This window comes from Xenopus laevis, chromosome 6S (assembly GCF_017654675.1).
Source record: "Xenopus laevis strain J_2021 chromosome 6S, Xenopus_laevis_v10.1, whole genome shotgun sequence".
NCBI classification, from domain to species: Eukaryota; Metazoa; Chordata; class Amphibia; order Anura; family Pipidae; genus Xenopus; species Xenopus laevis.
The window spans coordinates 102,975,299-102,990,056 of NC_054382.1; the positions used below are offsets into that span (position 1 = coordinate 102,975,299).

General features: G+C 38.7%; 1 protein-coding gene across 3 annotated transcripts in view; it reads left to right on the top strand.

Moving 5' to 3' along the window:
- Positions 1 to 7,243: 7,243 nt before the first annotated feature.
- The window catches only part of clvs1.S (clavesin 1 S homeolog), a 62,217-nt gene continuing 54,702 nt past the window's right edge, over positions 7,244 to 14,758 (top strand). Inside the window, exon 1 of one of the 3 annotated variants that reach the window (XM_018223755.2) lies at positions 7,244 to 7,400. The gene's annotated coding sequence lies outside the window, so the exon portion shown is untranslated. Of the gene's footprint in view, positions 7,401 to 7,552; positions 7,641 to 10,154; positions 10,191 to 14,758 lie in introns of those variants that run through there. The other 2 variants (XM_041567877.1, XM_041567876.1) reach the window with 2 other exon arrangements.

A 14,758-nucleotide genomic window follows, 5' to 3' on the forward strand; every position in this document is an offset into this window, starting at 1 on the left:
ATAAATCACACAGTAACAGTAATACTGCCTAACCTAAAACTAGCTCCTGCTAAATATTCCCCCACAGTCCGCGAAGCAGCCTGGCTGCCCCTAAATGTTCCTTCCAGGTCTTTGTCTTTGGGGTGCACCCTTAAGTATTGCGCAATACTATTTGTAATCCACAGGTAATGTGTCCTTCTCTTTACACGAGGCTTCCCTGTATGCAGTTCCAAGCCCAGCGAAGTATGTCTCTATCAATGTACTGTAATATACAAAAATGTCACTGGTATGCACTATGATGCAGCAAGGCTGCGCTTACAGTTCCTTGGGTGCTTTAAGCAAGCTTTCCATGCTTCCTTCTGAATCCACAGGTCTTTCCACGGCCAAAACCACACAGACAGGAAACCCTGGATCAATCACTGCAAAAACTGTCCTTAGGTGCTGCAGAAGGGAGTCTCACATCACTTCCTGTTCCTCTCAGGACTCCACCTCCTTAGATAATCTGTGATGCATTAATCGAACTTGTTCATACAACCCCAAACCTGTAATTACAGTTTACTAGCACACTTGTGGGGTTCAGATCACTCCCCTAAATTAGCCTTATTCACGTTTTGAGAGGTGAATGAATATAAACTTTCATTACTATACACAGCATTGTACTTATTCCATTTCCTTTGCTGCCACCTACTGACTGAAGTGACTAGTACAGGTAATTAAATACAAATATATTGTAGAACATGGCTTCATACCCTTACAAGTGTATGGGTTATGCATAAGATGTTAGTACACATGAAAAATAACTCACAAAAACAGGCTGCCAAAACATAACAAAATGACCACACACAGGCCTTGATACATGCAACCAAACCCTATCTCAGTGGCACAACTAAGATTCTCCCCCAGGAACCCCATGAAAAATTGTCCCTTGCTTTGCCGTGCGATAAGACTTATCAGGGCTCCCGTCCTGGTGCAGGCCAGTGTGCAATCGCACCCCTATTAGTTACGTCACTGCACCATCTACTACTACCCAGGGCCGGATTACCCGCTAGGCACATCCCTAGGGCCCGCCTAGCTCTAGGGGCCAGCCGCCAGGCCCTGAATAACAGAAAAATCAACCCAAAAAAAGACAAAAAATATATATATATATTTGCTGGCAAAGTAATTTGTCTCTGGGAGTGGGCTGTGCAAAACTGTAATTACTGGAAAAAAAACACAGAAATATGTTCAAACTTTCATAACCTGCCAAATTTTGTAAAATGAACATGGTAATTAGGGGGTGTGGCCACAAAATGGGCGTGCCCAAAAAATTGCCACGCTGCGTACGGCAACTTTTTCATCCCTCTTTATATTTCCAAAATGTTGGGAGGTATGCGCTAGCATAGCAGTGCTTCTTTTACAACTGTAACTTTAGGTGGTTCAAGGGGGGGGCAGAAGCACTACCTTGCCTAGGGCCCTGTTTAGTCTTAATCCGGCTCTGACTACACCTGCTTCAAACGCAAACTGCAGTGCACCCATAACACTGCATCTATTATAATGCTATTCACAGAGGTACAGTACTTGCATCAGTTTACTATCCTCTGTACTTGTACCTTGCACTACAATGCTAATGGTGTTAAAGGGCATGTAAAGGCAAAAAAATAAAATCCCATTTTTACTTTCTTTAATGAAAAAGAAACCTATCTCCAATATACTTTAATTAAAAAATGTGTACCGTGTTTATATGAAACCTGATTGTATGCAGTGAAATTCTCCCTTCATTTACTGCTGTGGATAGGAATTGTCAGATGGTCCCTAACTGCTCTGCAGGGAAACAATCATACTTATGAACAGCAGGGGGAGCCCCCGCCTTACTTCCCAGCAATGCAGAACTGAAGCAGCTTTGTTTTTTCCCTGTTTTGATCATTTTTGACGAACCCTAAGCAGCAAAGACCACACTGAACATGTGCACAGTCTTAGTCTTGCAAATATGTTTAACAAAGTTACAAGATGGTGACCCCCTGTGGCCAACTTTGAAAGCATAAATTATTTGTTTGATTAGGCTTGTGGTGCAGTAAGTTCATGTTTATGTTTAGTATACAAAATACAGCATTTCTAGCCTTATTCTATTTTAGACTTTACATGCCCTTTAATGCTTTGCTGCTTAAGGGCACACAGATGGAAGGTAGACTACAATGAATACCTGTCATTGCTTCTAGTGCTAATTTGGGCGTTTCAGCTACACACAATTCACAAATGACCCCTAACATGTAAAAGATACAGCATGTTAAATTGAAACCATGGCATAACTATGCCCTTCATGAGCCCCACCGACCTGAAAAAATTGTGGGTAACCTGTGCTGGGAACAAAATCACAGGTCAATCACAACTTGCAAATAATTTGTGGGTGGCACATGATTTTGCATGCACTTTGGGTCACCCACTCGCCCTCAGTACAAAGGAAGTAGACATAGGTCCCCACTTGGTCATTTGTATTTTTATGTCATTGCATTTACTCTACTGGACATAAATGAATACAGTTACTGGTCTTGGAAGCATCCCCAAGATATGACAGAGGTCTACTTGCTTAGGGCTCCACCCCATCTAGTTCATGCCATATTGGGGTGAAACCTCTATCTTTGCATACATGCAATAGGTTTCTTCCGGTTAGTGAATCATAAAAACATAAAAACTACAATTAAGTGACAGCCATAGACTCCAATGCATTTGACAAATTTTTCGGCATTTCGTGAATTTTCGGTGAAGCAAAACAGGTCAAATTCGCCCATCTCTGCATATTTGGTGGATGTGCCCCAAAATAAGAAGGTATTGGGAGCAGATTAATAAACATCTGACACAAGTAACAGGGATGCACCTACCTGAGGCACCTGAGGTGTGGTTACTGTCCATGATACCAGGCTCTATGAAGAAGATTAAAAATAGTTTTATAAGATTTGCATTACAAGCCGCAAGTGATACAGAGGAAATGGAAATCGACTCACTCCCCCTCTGTAGAGTGGATACGACAAATTGAATCTATGAGGAAAATGGAGGAAATGATCTCTTATGCCAATAGTACGCAGGAAAATAATATTTCTATATGGTCGGCATGGATAAGATATAAAGATACATCAGAATATAAAAATCTATTTGTTGCTATACTGTTATCGCTTGTTTAACATGAAAATCTAATAAAATATTTTCAAAATAAAATAGAATATAAAAATCTTATGGCAACAGATGTTCAGAGTAGTCACACAGACTAAGTAGAGCTCAATGCATTCATTCTTTGTCTTTGAATTATATCGCAATGTAAAAAAAAAAAAAGATGTGGAAACTTATTTTGGAAAGTGTATGTGAAATGGGTAAATTGCAATATTTTTATATGTTGTAAATCTTTTTCATTATGAAAAAATGAAAATAAAGATAAAGTACATAGAAAAAAAACCCATCACTTATCCCAAGACCTTAGGCAGGATGTTGCTGTTCACTCACAAATATTGCAGTTACATGTTGTAGGCAATTAGACATTCTTGGATGGCCAGAGCTGTTTGCTGCAACTGTAGCATTGTTTTAGTGGTACAAGTAATCAGGACCTGCTGTACAGGAAGAATAGAAAGAGGGTCACTTTTATATTACAAAAGGGAACAAACCCCTCTCTCCCAAATCAAGTTCCCTCCATCAGCCGGCCTCCCTGCACCACTGGTTAGTCTCAAACATCTCTCTTTGGGGCAAATTTACACCAGGGTGCACATTTACAAAGCTCGAGTGAAGGATTCGAATTAAAAAAACTTCGAATTTCGAAGTGTTTTTTTGGCTACTTCGACCATCGAATGGGCTACTTCGACCTTCGACTACTACTTCGACTTTGAATCGAACGATTCAAACTAAAAATCGTTCGACTATTCGACCATTCGATAATCGAAGTACTGTCTCTTTAAGAAAAACTTCGACCCCCTAGTTCGGCAGCTAAAAGCTACCGAACTCAATGTTAGCCTATGGGGAAGGTCCCCATAGGCTTGCCTGCGTTTTTTTGATCGAAGGATATTCCTTCGATCGTTGGATTAAAATCCTTCGAATCGTTCGATTCGAAGGATTTAATCGTTCGATCGAACGAATAATCCTTCGATCGTTCGATCGCAGGATTTGCGCTAAATCGTTCGGCTTCGATATTCGAAGTCGAACGATTTTAGTTCCTGGTCGAATATCGAGGGTTAATTAACCCTCGATATTCGACCCTTAGTAAATCTGCCCCTTGAAGTGGCTAAAAATGGTGAAAATGTGCCAGTGTGACGTCATTTTGCCACTTTGCCGATTTGCAAGCGTTCAGTACCCTCTGTGCAACTTCAGATCTTCGTGGCATTGTCCATGCGAATTTACGCCCTGGCGAAGTGTTGCGGTGTGCGTGAAGCCAGCGATGGCGGATTTTCGCCTATGAATCCCCCCTATGGATCCTCTTCTCTTCAATCCGTGACATGAAGAATGTGGAGTTGAAGCCAGGTTGAAGTTCATGCTCCTTCAACAATCTCCAGTCATAGAAGGCTCAATGTAACAGGGAGGAGGGCGAAAGGAGGAAGCCTGACATACAAAGGAGGCTTACATTCTCCTTTAATAACAGTTCAATATTAATAATGTAAAAATTATTTAGAATTAAAAGTACTTTCACTGTGAATAATAAATAATATATTAGGATTACATAATACCTGTAAGTAGCATGGAAATTTTATAATCTTGCCAAAAAAAGCAGCAATTTATACAGAGACTGGCAACATGATATTCAACGATAAACATGAAAAACATGAATGAAGGACTCTCTGCCCGAAATCTGACAGTTTTGTGTAGTGGCAAATACCCAATCACATTGCAGCACATTATACTCTAGTGCAGAGGTCCCCAACGTTTTTTACCTGTGAGTCACATTCAAATGTTCAAATAGTTGGAGAGCAACATAAGCATGAAAAAAGTTCCAGAGGGTGCCAAATATTGGCTGAAATTGGCTATTGGTGGCCCCTATGTGGACTGGCAGCCTACAGTAGGCTTTGTTTGGCAGTGCACCTGATTTTTTTTTTGTGCAATGTTTTCTGCAATAAAGACATGACAATTTAAAGACACAGTGTGCTCTCCGGGTACTATTTATATTTACTTGGAATTTCATGCACTCACGTGGACTGAAGCCTGTTGAGAAGCCCAATTGCATAAAAGCCAGTAAATCTCTCTGCTGACATAAATTTCAGAAAACTAACATGGAAGACATTAAAACTCTGTATGGGTGATGGCAAACGGGGAGATTTGACGCCTGTTCGAAATGCACTGCTTGCAGGCGACAAATCTGCAGAAAATATGTTTGCAGTGTCAGTGTGAATGACCAGATGTGAAACATAAAAGTTGCATTACTGACTGGGACTGCGCTCACATGCATTTTCCAGTGGTTACATGATTTATTTGTTTTAGCGCCGCCACTCTCTACATTTTAGCACCTTTTTCAGTGCTAATGTATTTCATGGAGCTGGAAGCAGACAACAACAAATTGCCTTGCCTGTCATTACCTGAACGCCATAAGCCAGAGTTTATATCTTTTCCAGCAGCCGTAGGGTAATCAGTTCAATGAAGTGAATACTGACAGCTTACATCAGTATGTGTATGCAGTACTGCTCCTTATGCATGTCCAAATACATAGATGACATTAGAGATAGGTCGCCTCAAATACAGCATATTTCCCAACCTGCTTTGTCTCTCCTCCTTTTTTGAACTACAATTCTCAGCATTCCTATCAGTCTGGGGAATTGTGGTTTCAGGTCTATAATTGAACTAATACAAAATGTACTTTCTTCAAAACCTTTCGTCTTGCACATAAAACTCTGCCTGGGACCATTGTTTTTCTATGAGGTTCTTGTATTGTTCTCTCTGCCATCTGTCAGCTTGTGTTTCCCAGACGGATCCTGTTAAGACGTTTAACCTTTCACTTGTAAAACAAAATGTGAGTATAATAATCGTAAAACACTAAATAGACATCTAAAGTACCCCTTTTTTTACCACTTCAATTTAAAATACCGTACTTAAATCATGTAAGTGTTTGTCAATATATAGTATACAAGTATATATATATATATATATATATATATATATATATATATATATATATATATATATATGTATGTATGTATATATATATATATATATATATATATATATATATATATATATATATATATATATATATACACACACAGGTATGGGATCTGTTATCCAGAATGCATGGGACCTGGGGTTTTCCTGGAGAAACAGATCCGTAATTCATATCTTCATATCTTAAGTCTACTAGAAAATTATTTAAAAAGTAAAGAAACTTAAATCATGTAAGTGTTTGTCTAAATATAGTATACAAGTATATATATATATATATATATATATATATATATATATATATATATATACAGGTATGGGATCTGTTATCCAGAATGCACGGGACCTGGGGTTTTCCTGGAGAAACAGATCCGTAATTCATATCTTCATATCTCAAGTCTACTAGAAAATGATTTAAAAAGTAAAGAAACTCAATAAGTTGGGTTTGCTTCGAATAAGGATTAATTATATCTTAGTTTAGATCAAGAACAAGATACTGTTTTATTGTTACAGAGAACAAGGAAATAATTTTAAATTTAGATTATTTGGATAAAATATAAAATGGAGTCTATGAAAGATAAACTTCCCATAATTCAGAGCTTTCTGGATAAAGGGTTTCCGGAAAACAGATATATAAAATACAGATATAAGATCAGTTATCTAGTAACTTATTATCCAGATAATTAATCCTTAATGAAAGCAAAACTATCCTATTGGGATTATTTTATATATTTTTTAGTAGTATGGTGATGAAAAAGTGGACATGCTTTGATGGGAGGGTGCAAATACATGGGTCCGAGCAATCTGGAAACATATCCCATACCTGTACATTTATTGTACCTAGAATTCTTCACTGGTGGGAAAATAAGTTCTTCAGGGCAGGGTTCACCCAGCAGTTTCAAGTTACAACATGAAAAAACAGATCTGACCATAACACTAAATAATTGACAGCATTGCTGTCTGCATCTATATTGACTCATTGCAATCCCCAGCACAGGCTACTTGTGGAAATTAGCTGCATATTATACAAATGCTGACGTTGGTAGTGATCCGTGGCATCCAGGGAACAGCTGGCTTGAACTTCTGCTACACCATTGCAAGCAAACCAATCAGGATTGTGAGGTGGGGTTTACATTATAAGCAGGATGCAAGACAGTTTCTGCTCGGAAGACCCTTTCACTGCCTTTTTTTCTTTTTCTTTAGAAAACGCCTACTGGCTATTGCATCTCTCCCACAGAGCCAAATGCTGAACACTAGAGCTTCTGCTCTACCAGACGGATCTGAAAATAGCAAGCAAGATAGAAGCATTTAATATGTAACAGGTACGTGTTCCTTACTGCATGTCTTTTGGACCTATATGTGCATTATCTCTGGGGTGCTGCAGCATTTCAGCATTCTAGCGTGCCGACAGATTTCAGCACTCTAGCGCATGGACAGCTCCCATCTGCATTGCTTCCACTCGCTCCATCACCTGCCAGAACTCCCAGCAGACTCCCTGCTGTACCATTGCTGGTTAAAAGGAATAGATCAGCAGGGGGATGGTTTATGAATTAAGGGCCGGGGTATGTATTTGTATATATGTATATTTAAATGTATGAAAAAAATATAACATGTCCTGCTGTAGCCAGAATGTAGTGTAATCATTTAAATGATATGCTACGGAAACCTGCTGAATGTTTTCTACATTTCTGGTTTTTAGTTGATAGCAATAGTGATTTGGGACATGGATATGGAAACAGGGGCCCCCAGCTCTGGTGCAGCTTCCAGTATTATTGCTTTTGAAGGAATTCTGGGAGCTTTACTTCACAGCGCCTGGAGTGCAGCAGTTTCCTATCCCTAGCCTAGATGATGTACTGCTTGGTGCTAGAAAAATCTTCCAGTTGCAAATATATGTGGTGTAAATTTACAGGCACACCCTTGTAAAATATTTGCCTTTTTATTAGTAATGCATTGTATAAGAGTCCAATGTTTCGGTCCTCAATAGGATGCTTTACTAATATAAAAGGCAAACATTTTACAAGGGTGTGCCAGTTTGAAGATTTTTGTACAGACAAGTTTTAACTGAACACCCCCAATTCCTAGAAGGATATTTGGCCTTGGAGTGAGGTATATATGTTTGCATTTTCTAGCTGTTTACTATACTATATATATATATATATATATATATATATATATATATATATATATATATATATATATATATACACACACACACAGTGTAAGGAGTCTTTATGATAGCTTAAGATCAGATCAGAAAGATATGCTTTTCTCTGTTGAAAAATAAAAAATGCTAATAGTCAAATATGATATTCTTACTCTTCCAATCATGCACTGTCATTGGTTCAATATAGTTACTAGTCCCTTTAAAATCTTACTTTCTAAGGAAGGACAAAACAGGAACCATTTTACAGAGTCTTATTGTAAAAAAGAAGGTATCGGTAGAGGGATCAGTTAGTCAAAGATCTATTCTTCAGGGGAAGAAGAGCAGTAGCCCCAACACACAGATTTACCTACCTGGATAAGCTGCTAGAGCACATGAACCTCAAAGAAAACTGTTAGTCCCAGGGAGAGTTTTATGTTCAATACAGAACACAGATTACATATTATTTGGTATTGATCATGTGATCATAAACTTGAAATGTCCAACCAGCAGCCCTTGATTTATCATCTAGCTACAATTCCCAGCATTCCTGAAAGTATTCTATGTTGGGGTCCAGCTGATGGAAATTAAGTTCCCCACTGCTATCAGGAAGGATATCAAATTAGGGATATGGTGTAACCTCTTCAATGGAGTTTCAACTACCTAACATCTTTTTTCCCCCTGAAAATTAGTTGAACATATATAATGGGGTACAGACAATCCTTTATTACACAGCTTGTACTTTCTTGCTAAACAATATGGTTATTGTTATGTTGTTAAATACTGACCTATTCACTAGCCTGGTGGCACTTTTCACTTTTTAAGTAAAGCTCAGAACAGTTATGTAGCCCAGAGACACTCCCCACTGCTGCATTTAAAGTGGTTGGTCACTAGTGATGGGCGAATAAATTCAGCAGGTGCAGATTCACAGCAAATTTTCGCATTTTGCCGTAGACAAATAAATTAAATTGCAGTGCGTCAAAATTATTCAGACGCCCATTGACTTTAATGCATTTGGACAAAATAGGCACACATTTAAAATTTGTCACGGGCGTAGAACTTGACGCATGTCAAAATTTTTTGGCAAAGCAAAACGGGTCAAATTCGCAAATTTTTTTTTTTATTATTATTTATGGCTTATTTTGAGTTACTTTGAACTAGCCTTTTATTCAGTGGCTCTCTAGTTTGTGATTTCAGCTGGTTGGTAGGGCCCGAATTAACCTAGCAACCATGCACTGACTTAAACAAGAGGCTGGAATATGAATAGGAGAGGGTCTGAAAAAAATATGAGTAATAAAAGGTAGCAATAAAAATACATGCATAACAATGCATTTTTTTAGATGGGGTCAGTGACCCCCACGTGTAAGTCAGAAGAAGAAGGCAAATAATTAAAAACTAAAAAAAAAAATAGTTTAGCATACTTAGAATTGGTCATTCTATTGCATACTAAAAGTTAACTTAAAGGTAAACCTTCTCTTTAATGATGTCTGTATAAGTTGTACAGAGATCTTTGCACATTTACACAGCTACACAACATCCCTAGCATACAGTGGGAGAAAATGTGGCTATTTGGGGTAAACAGTTGCCATTTTTGGCCAGATCAGTAGAACATCCATCCAACGTAAAGAGGTTGTAAATTCAAATATTCAAGCAAAGCAATTGTAATTCTAAGCATCTTTCCAGTACACTGAATATCAATTATACGTTTTCAATGCTTTTAGAGCAAATTGTAAATGTGATCTGTATTGAAAGTAATATTGGCTTGTCCCTTTCTGTTCTCTGCACTGCTGGTCTTGACTACTTGGCACTCTAAATTGAGAACCGATGCAAAGCACCCTCTTCTTAGCTCTTGTTTCTGCCTTTCACAGCCGCCTTTTCACCTCGGGAGGAGCCCTCGGCTAGTCAGATGCCGCCAGGTCTTATAAAGAGAGGTGCAAAGCGAGGAGTTCTGAACAAGCAAAGGGGCACAACGGTAAAGCTAAGTCTTTTGGGCAGAAGGTCGTGTTACAAGGCATAAACAGAAAGCGTAGTCAATCAGGCCGGGTCGGGGCAGGCAGAGTACAAATGGAGTCAGGCAGGCAAGGGTCAAACCAGGAGATCAATCAGAAGGGTTAAGGAATAGAGGAGTCATTTACCAGGCAGGGACCGGATTTTGGAAGTCAGAATTGTCAGAAGCAGGCAGGGGTCAAACCAGGTAATCAAAAATCACAGAATAGCAAAAAGCTCAATAGCACAGAAGCACCAGGAAACTCAGGAACAAAATTCTATAACGGGCAATGATCACAAGCCCAATTGCGCCTTTTAAACATTTGAATTTCGCACCATTGCGTGCTTACGTAAGCACGCAGGCGCACATGTGCCAATAAGGAAAGCAGAGGCGCGCCACGCGCGCCCTAGTACTGCAGCTTAGAAAGAAGAAATAGCTTGCGGTGGGCGTCCCTGCCCCCCCCCCCTAGACCACCATGGTAACTTGTTACACTTGTGCAATTAAAACAATGTTGTGGCAGTAGTCAGCTCACCTTCAACCAAGACTCCTGTTCCCACACTTTTAGCTTTTTAATTAAGCCAAAGAGCCAAAAGTAGCACAGGCTTGTTCAGCACAAGCCCTATTTATTGAACTCATATCGAAATGGGGGTACACTGCCCCTTTAATTCCCTTGTAATGCTGCCATTTAGTCAATATACAAATTGCAGGGCTTTAAGATGCACTAATAGATCTGCAAACTTTCCCAGCCATTGGTATTGACTTGCACCTGGATTTAACCCATGTATAGTGAATGGTAATTTCAATCATATGACTCCTCACTGCAATTAATTCTGCTGTTTTCTGGATTAGCTTTGCTAAAGGAAATAAGGGAAGAAGAAGGGACCTTCCAATTCTAAAAGCTTACAGCATCATCTTAATCATCAGCCATTATGGGCATCCCATTCAGTTCCATAAGCCATTTCATTGCTAAAGTACTATCTGCCCATCTCTAAAGGGCAAGAACGGCATATTTTTCAGCACAGCAAACGTAGATTGTGCACCATTTGTGTCTTTTTCTGCTGAAAGGCCATTTGTTTTTCAAGAAACAATCTATTTGGCAGATTGTTCATTGACATTTCGAGCTCATAACAGATACTATTATGCATTGCATTTATTGCATTATTAATCAACTCAACCTTTACTGGGAAAATGTTGCAATTGGAGTATTATTTCCAGTTTTGTGCACTTTCTCAATATTAACTTTGATCAAGTCAGTGCAAGATGGGCTATATCATCATCACTTAAAGTGTTAATAATAGTGTTAATAGTGAACTAAGAGCTATAGGGGTCCTTTCTGACAGCTAGCACAGTTGAGGTCTGGCAAAGTTCCCCACAGTCCCCAAGTGTCATTGAGCTTTCTTTGCAGTTTAGTATAGTTGCACTTGGCGCCATTCAGTCCTTTCCTTATTCTGCTCTGAATCCAGACCCAGCTGCACCTATTGACCAAGGGGACCCTGGAGCTACCACCACCTCTGAACCTTTGTAGTGTGTTTACAGTTATCATTGCATTTTAGCCTTGGTGGAGTGTCTAATTCTGCCCCATTGGACTTTAATAGCTTTTCTATGATTGGTACATTGTTAGCTCCACACATACATTTCCTATTGACTTGTTGCATGTAAAGGCAAAAAAATAAAATCCCATTTTTACTTTCTTTAATGAAAAATAAACTTATCTCCAATATCTCCTATCTCCATTTTTATAAAAAAAACCTGATTATTTGCAGTGAAATTCTGTTGTGGATAGGAATTGTCAGATGGTCCCTAACTGCTGTGCAGGGAAACAATCCTACTTATGAACAGCAGGGGGAGCCCCCACCTTACTTCCCAGCAATGTAGAACTCAAGCAGCTTTGTTTGTTTCCCTGTTTTGATAATTTCTGATGATCTCTAAGCAGCCCAGACCACACCGAACATGTGTGCAGTCTTGGTCTTGCAAAGATGTTTAACAAAGTTACAAGATGGTGACCCCCTGTGGCCAACTTTAAAAGCATAAATTTGTTGATTAGGTTTGTGGTGCAGTAAGTTCATGTTTATGATTAGTATACAAAATACAGCATTTCTAGCCTTATTCTATTTTAGACTTTACTTCCCCTTTAATGCTTTGCTGCTTAAGGGCACACAGATGGAAGGTAGACCACAATGAATACCTGTCATTGCTTCTAGTGCTAATTTGGGTGTTTCAGCTACACACAATTCACAAATGACCCCTAACATGTAAAAGATACAGCAGCAGCTATCCTGGGTACTGGGTACCCTGTTCGTTGTACCCAGTGTTCAGACTATGACTAAGTGTCCTTGGAGACACTAAACGCATCAGGCCTTTGTTTTTAATTATGTAAAATAAAATGTAATATTTTACTATTTATATGTCTCAACTTTGTGTGGTTCGGTTTGTGCCAGCTTGCTTTGATGCTTACCTCTGAACCAACCAAGGCTTCCCACAGGAACGAGTTCACCGCAATTGTACCAGACATATTTCCCTGCTGGTGACTACATTGAAAATGGAATTCTGGGAAAATCTGTTGCATTTTGGAGAAAAAACATTGAAAATTCGCTTGCAATTGCATTTTGTTTGCTGCACTTGCAGTCTCATGTTTTTTGCATCTTCCTCTAATCAGATCAATGGACCACATTGTGGGCCTATAATTAGGGATGGGTTGGCCTGCCGGAATACCAGAATATCTCTTGGTTTGCCCAAGCCGTAGTGGGCTTTAGCCAAGAACAGTTCTCATCGGCCCTTTTTTATTTCCACCTAAATGATGCCTATTATCTTTAGCACTGTCTACATGTAACTGTTTTGTGAGTGGACCCCCCAGTATCAAGTTTCCTGGTGGATGCTAGAACATTCAGTCCAACACTAAGCATAATTATAAGTGAAATGCCATTACCTCCACATGGAAACGTGCAATTACTTCTGTTGGTGGAAAAGCGGCACCCATGTCAGACACATAAATGTAGTGGTGTGTCAGCAATGCTTGATTTTCCCCTTTACTATATGACCACTGTTTCAGACCAATTCAACCCAATTGCTTATTTCATTGGTAGTAGCATTGCTCCTCATTGTAACATTTAATTACTAGTTTGAATTTTAAATCTTCTCTGAATTCATGTTAATGTACTAAGCTGGGCAAGGTCCCAAAAGGAAAGTGGGAAATAGGCTACTATCTGATCATTGTCAAAGAGATAAACCCAGAAAGGATTTTCCTATTGATTCATGAAAATGTTTTCCTGGGTGACAGATGGCAGTAGGCAAAATGTAAGAATCTACTAGATTGGGGGAGAAGGAAATGCACCACAAAACAAATTAGTGAACACAGATATCTCATTCGTCATGTAGAGGAAGATTATACAGATGAGTAGTCTTGTAGCGTTCATCACTTTAGAGTGGACCTCTCTTGTTTGACATGTTCATTGTCAGCTGAAGGAATGGCAGCTTATATGTAAGGAGTCATCGCCGCCCTTCCAGCAATCAGCATGAGTAGTGTTATAACAAGCAGGGTAAATTAATGGGAACAGGAATGTATTGAATACCTGGCCGCAGCTTTGACATGAATTACAACTTAAAGCAACAACATTGCAGAGGACCTTCAGTTGTTAGGAATTGAAGCACTGGGCAGAATTGTACCTTAGCCACCAATCATTGATTTGATGTTTTTAGCCTGCTGTAGGTAGAACAATAAAATCTAAAATGTGATTGGTTGCTATGGGTTACTGCTTAGGTGAACATCTGCCCAATGTTGATAAATTAGCCCCACATGAGTTGTATTTCTCAGTACCCAGAAAGCTGAAAACAGACCACCCAATTTAAACCACAAATACATATAACAGCGTTGCAATATCATTCCTTTATAAAGTAGGTAGATTATATTCTAAGATGTACTGTATACATCATTTCAAAATGATATTGGATGGTTTACAGCCACAAATTTTCTCGCAACCAATCCCATTCAGTTAAGGTACTTGCATCAACGTGCACTCTTTGCATTTCGTTATAGTTGAACATTTCTCACAGTTTCCTACTGGCAAAGGCAAATGCCAGAAATAAAGGAAACTGTACATTTAACATCTTCAGTGCAATTGCATTTGATTTGCAAGCACACCCATCATTTTGATGAACCAATAACAAATTTTCCCCCCCCCCTGGAGAACACAATTATGAAGAAAGTTTTTATATATATATATATGTATGTATGTATGTATGTATATATATATATATATATATATATATATATATATATATATATATATATATATATATATATATATATATATATATATATATTCCTCTTGTGCAGATTTTCAATCATATGAACTGGTGACATGAGAATACTAAGTTCAGGTATGAGACCTGTTTTCCTGCTTGGGACCTATTCTGCATAAGGGGTCTTTTTGTAAGTTGGATCTACATACTTTGGTAGGCCCATTTATCAAAGGTTGAATTTCGAATTCCTGTGATTTTTTTTTAATTTGAATATACTCACAATTCGACTGGGAGGTTAATTAAAGGGCATGTAA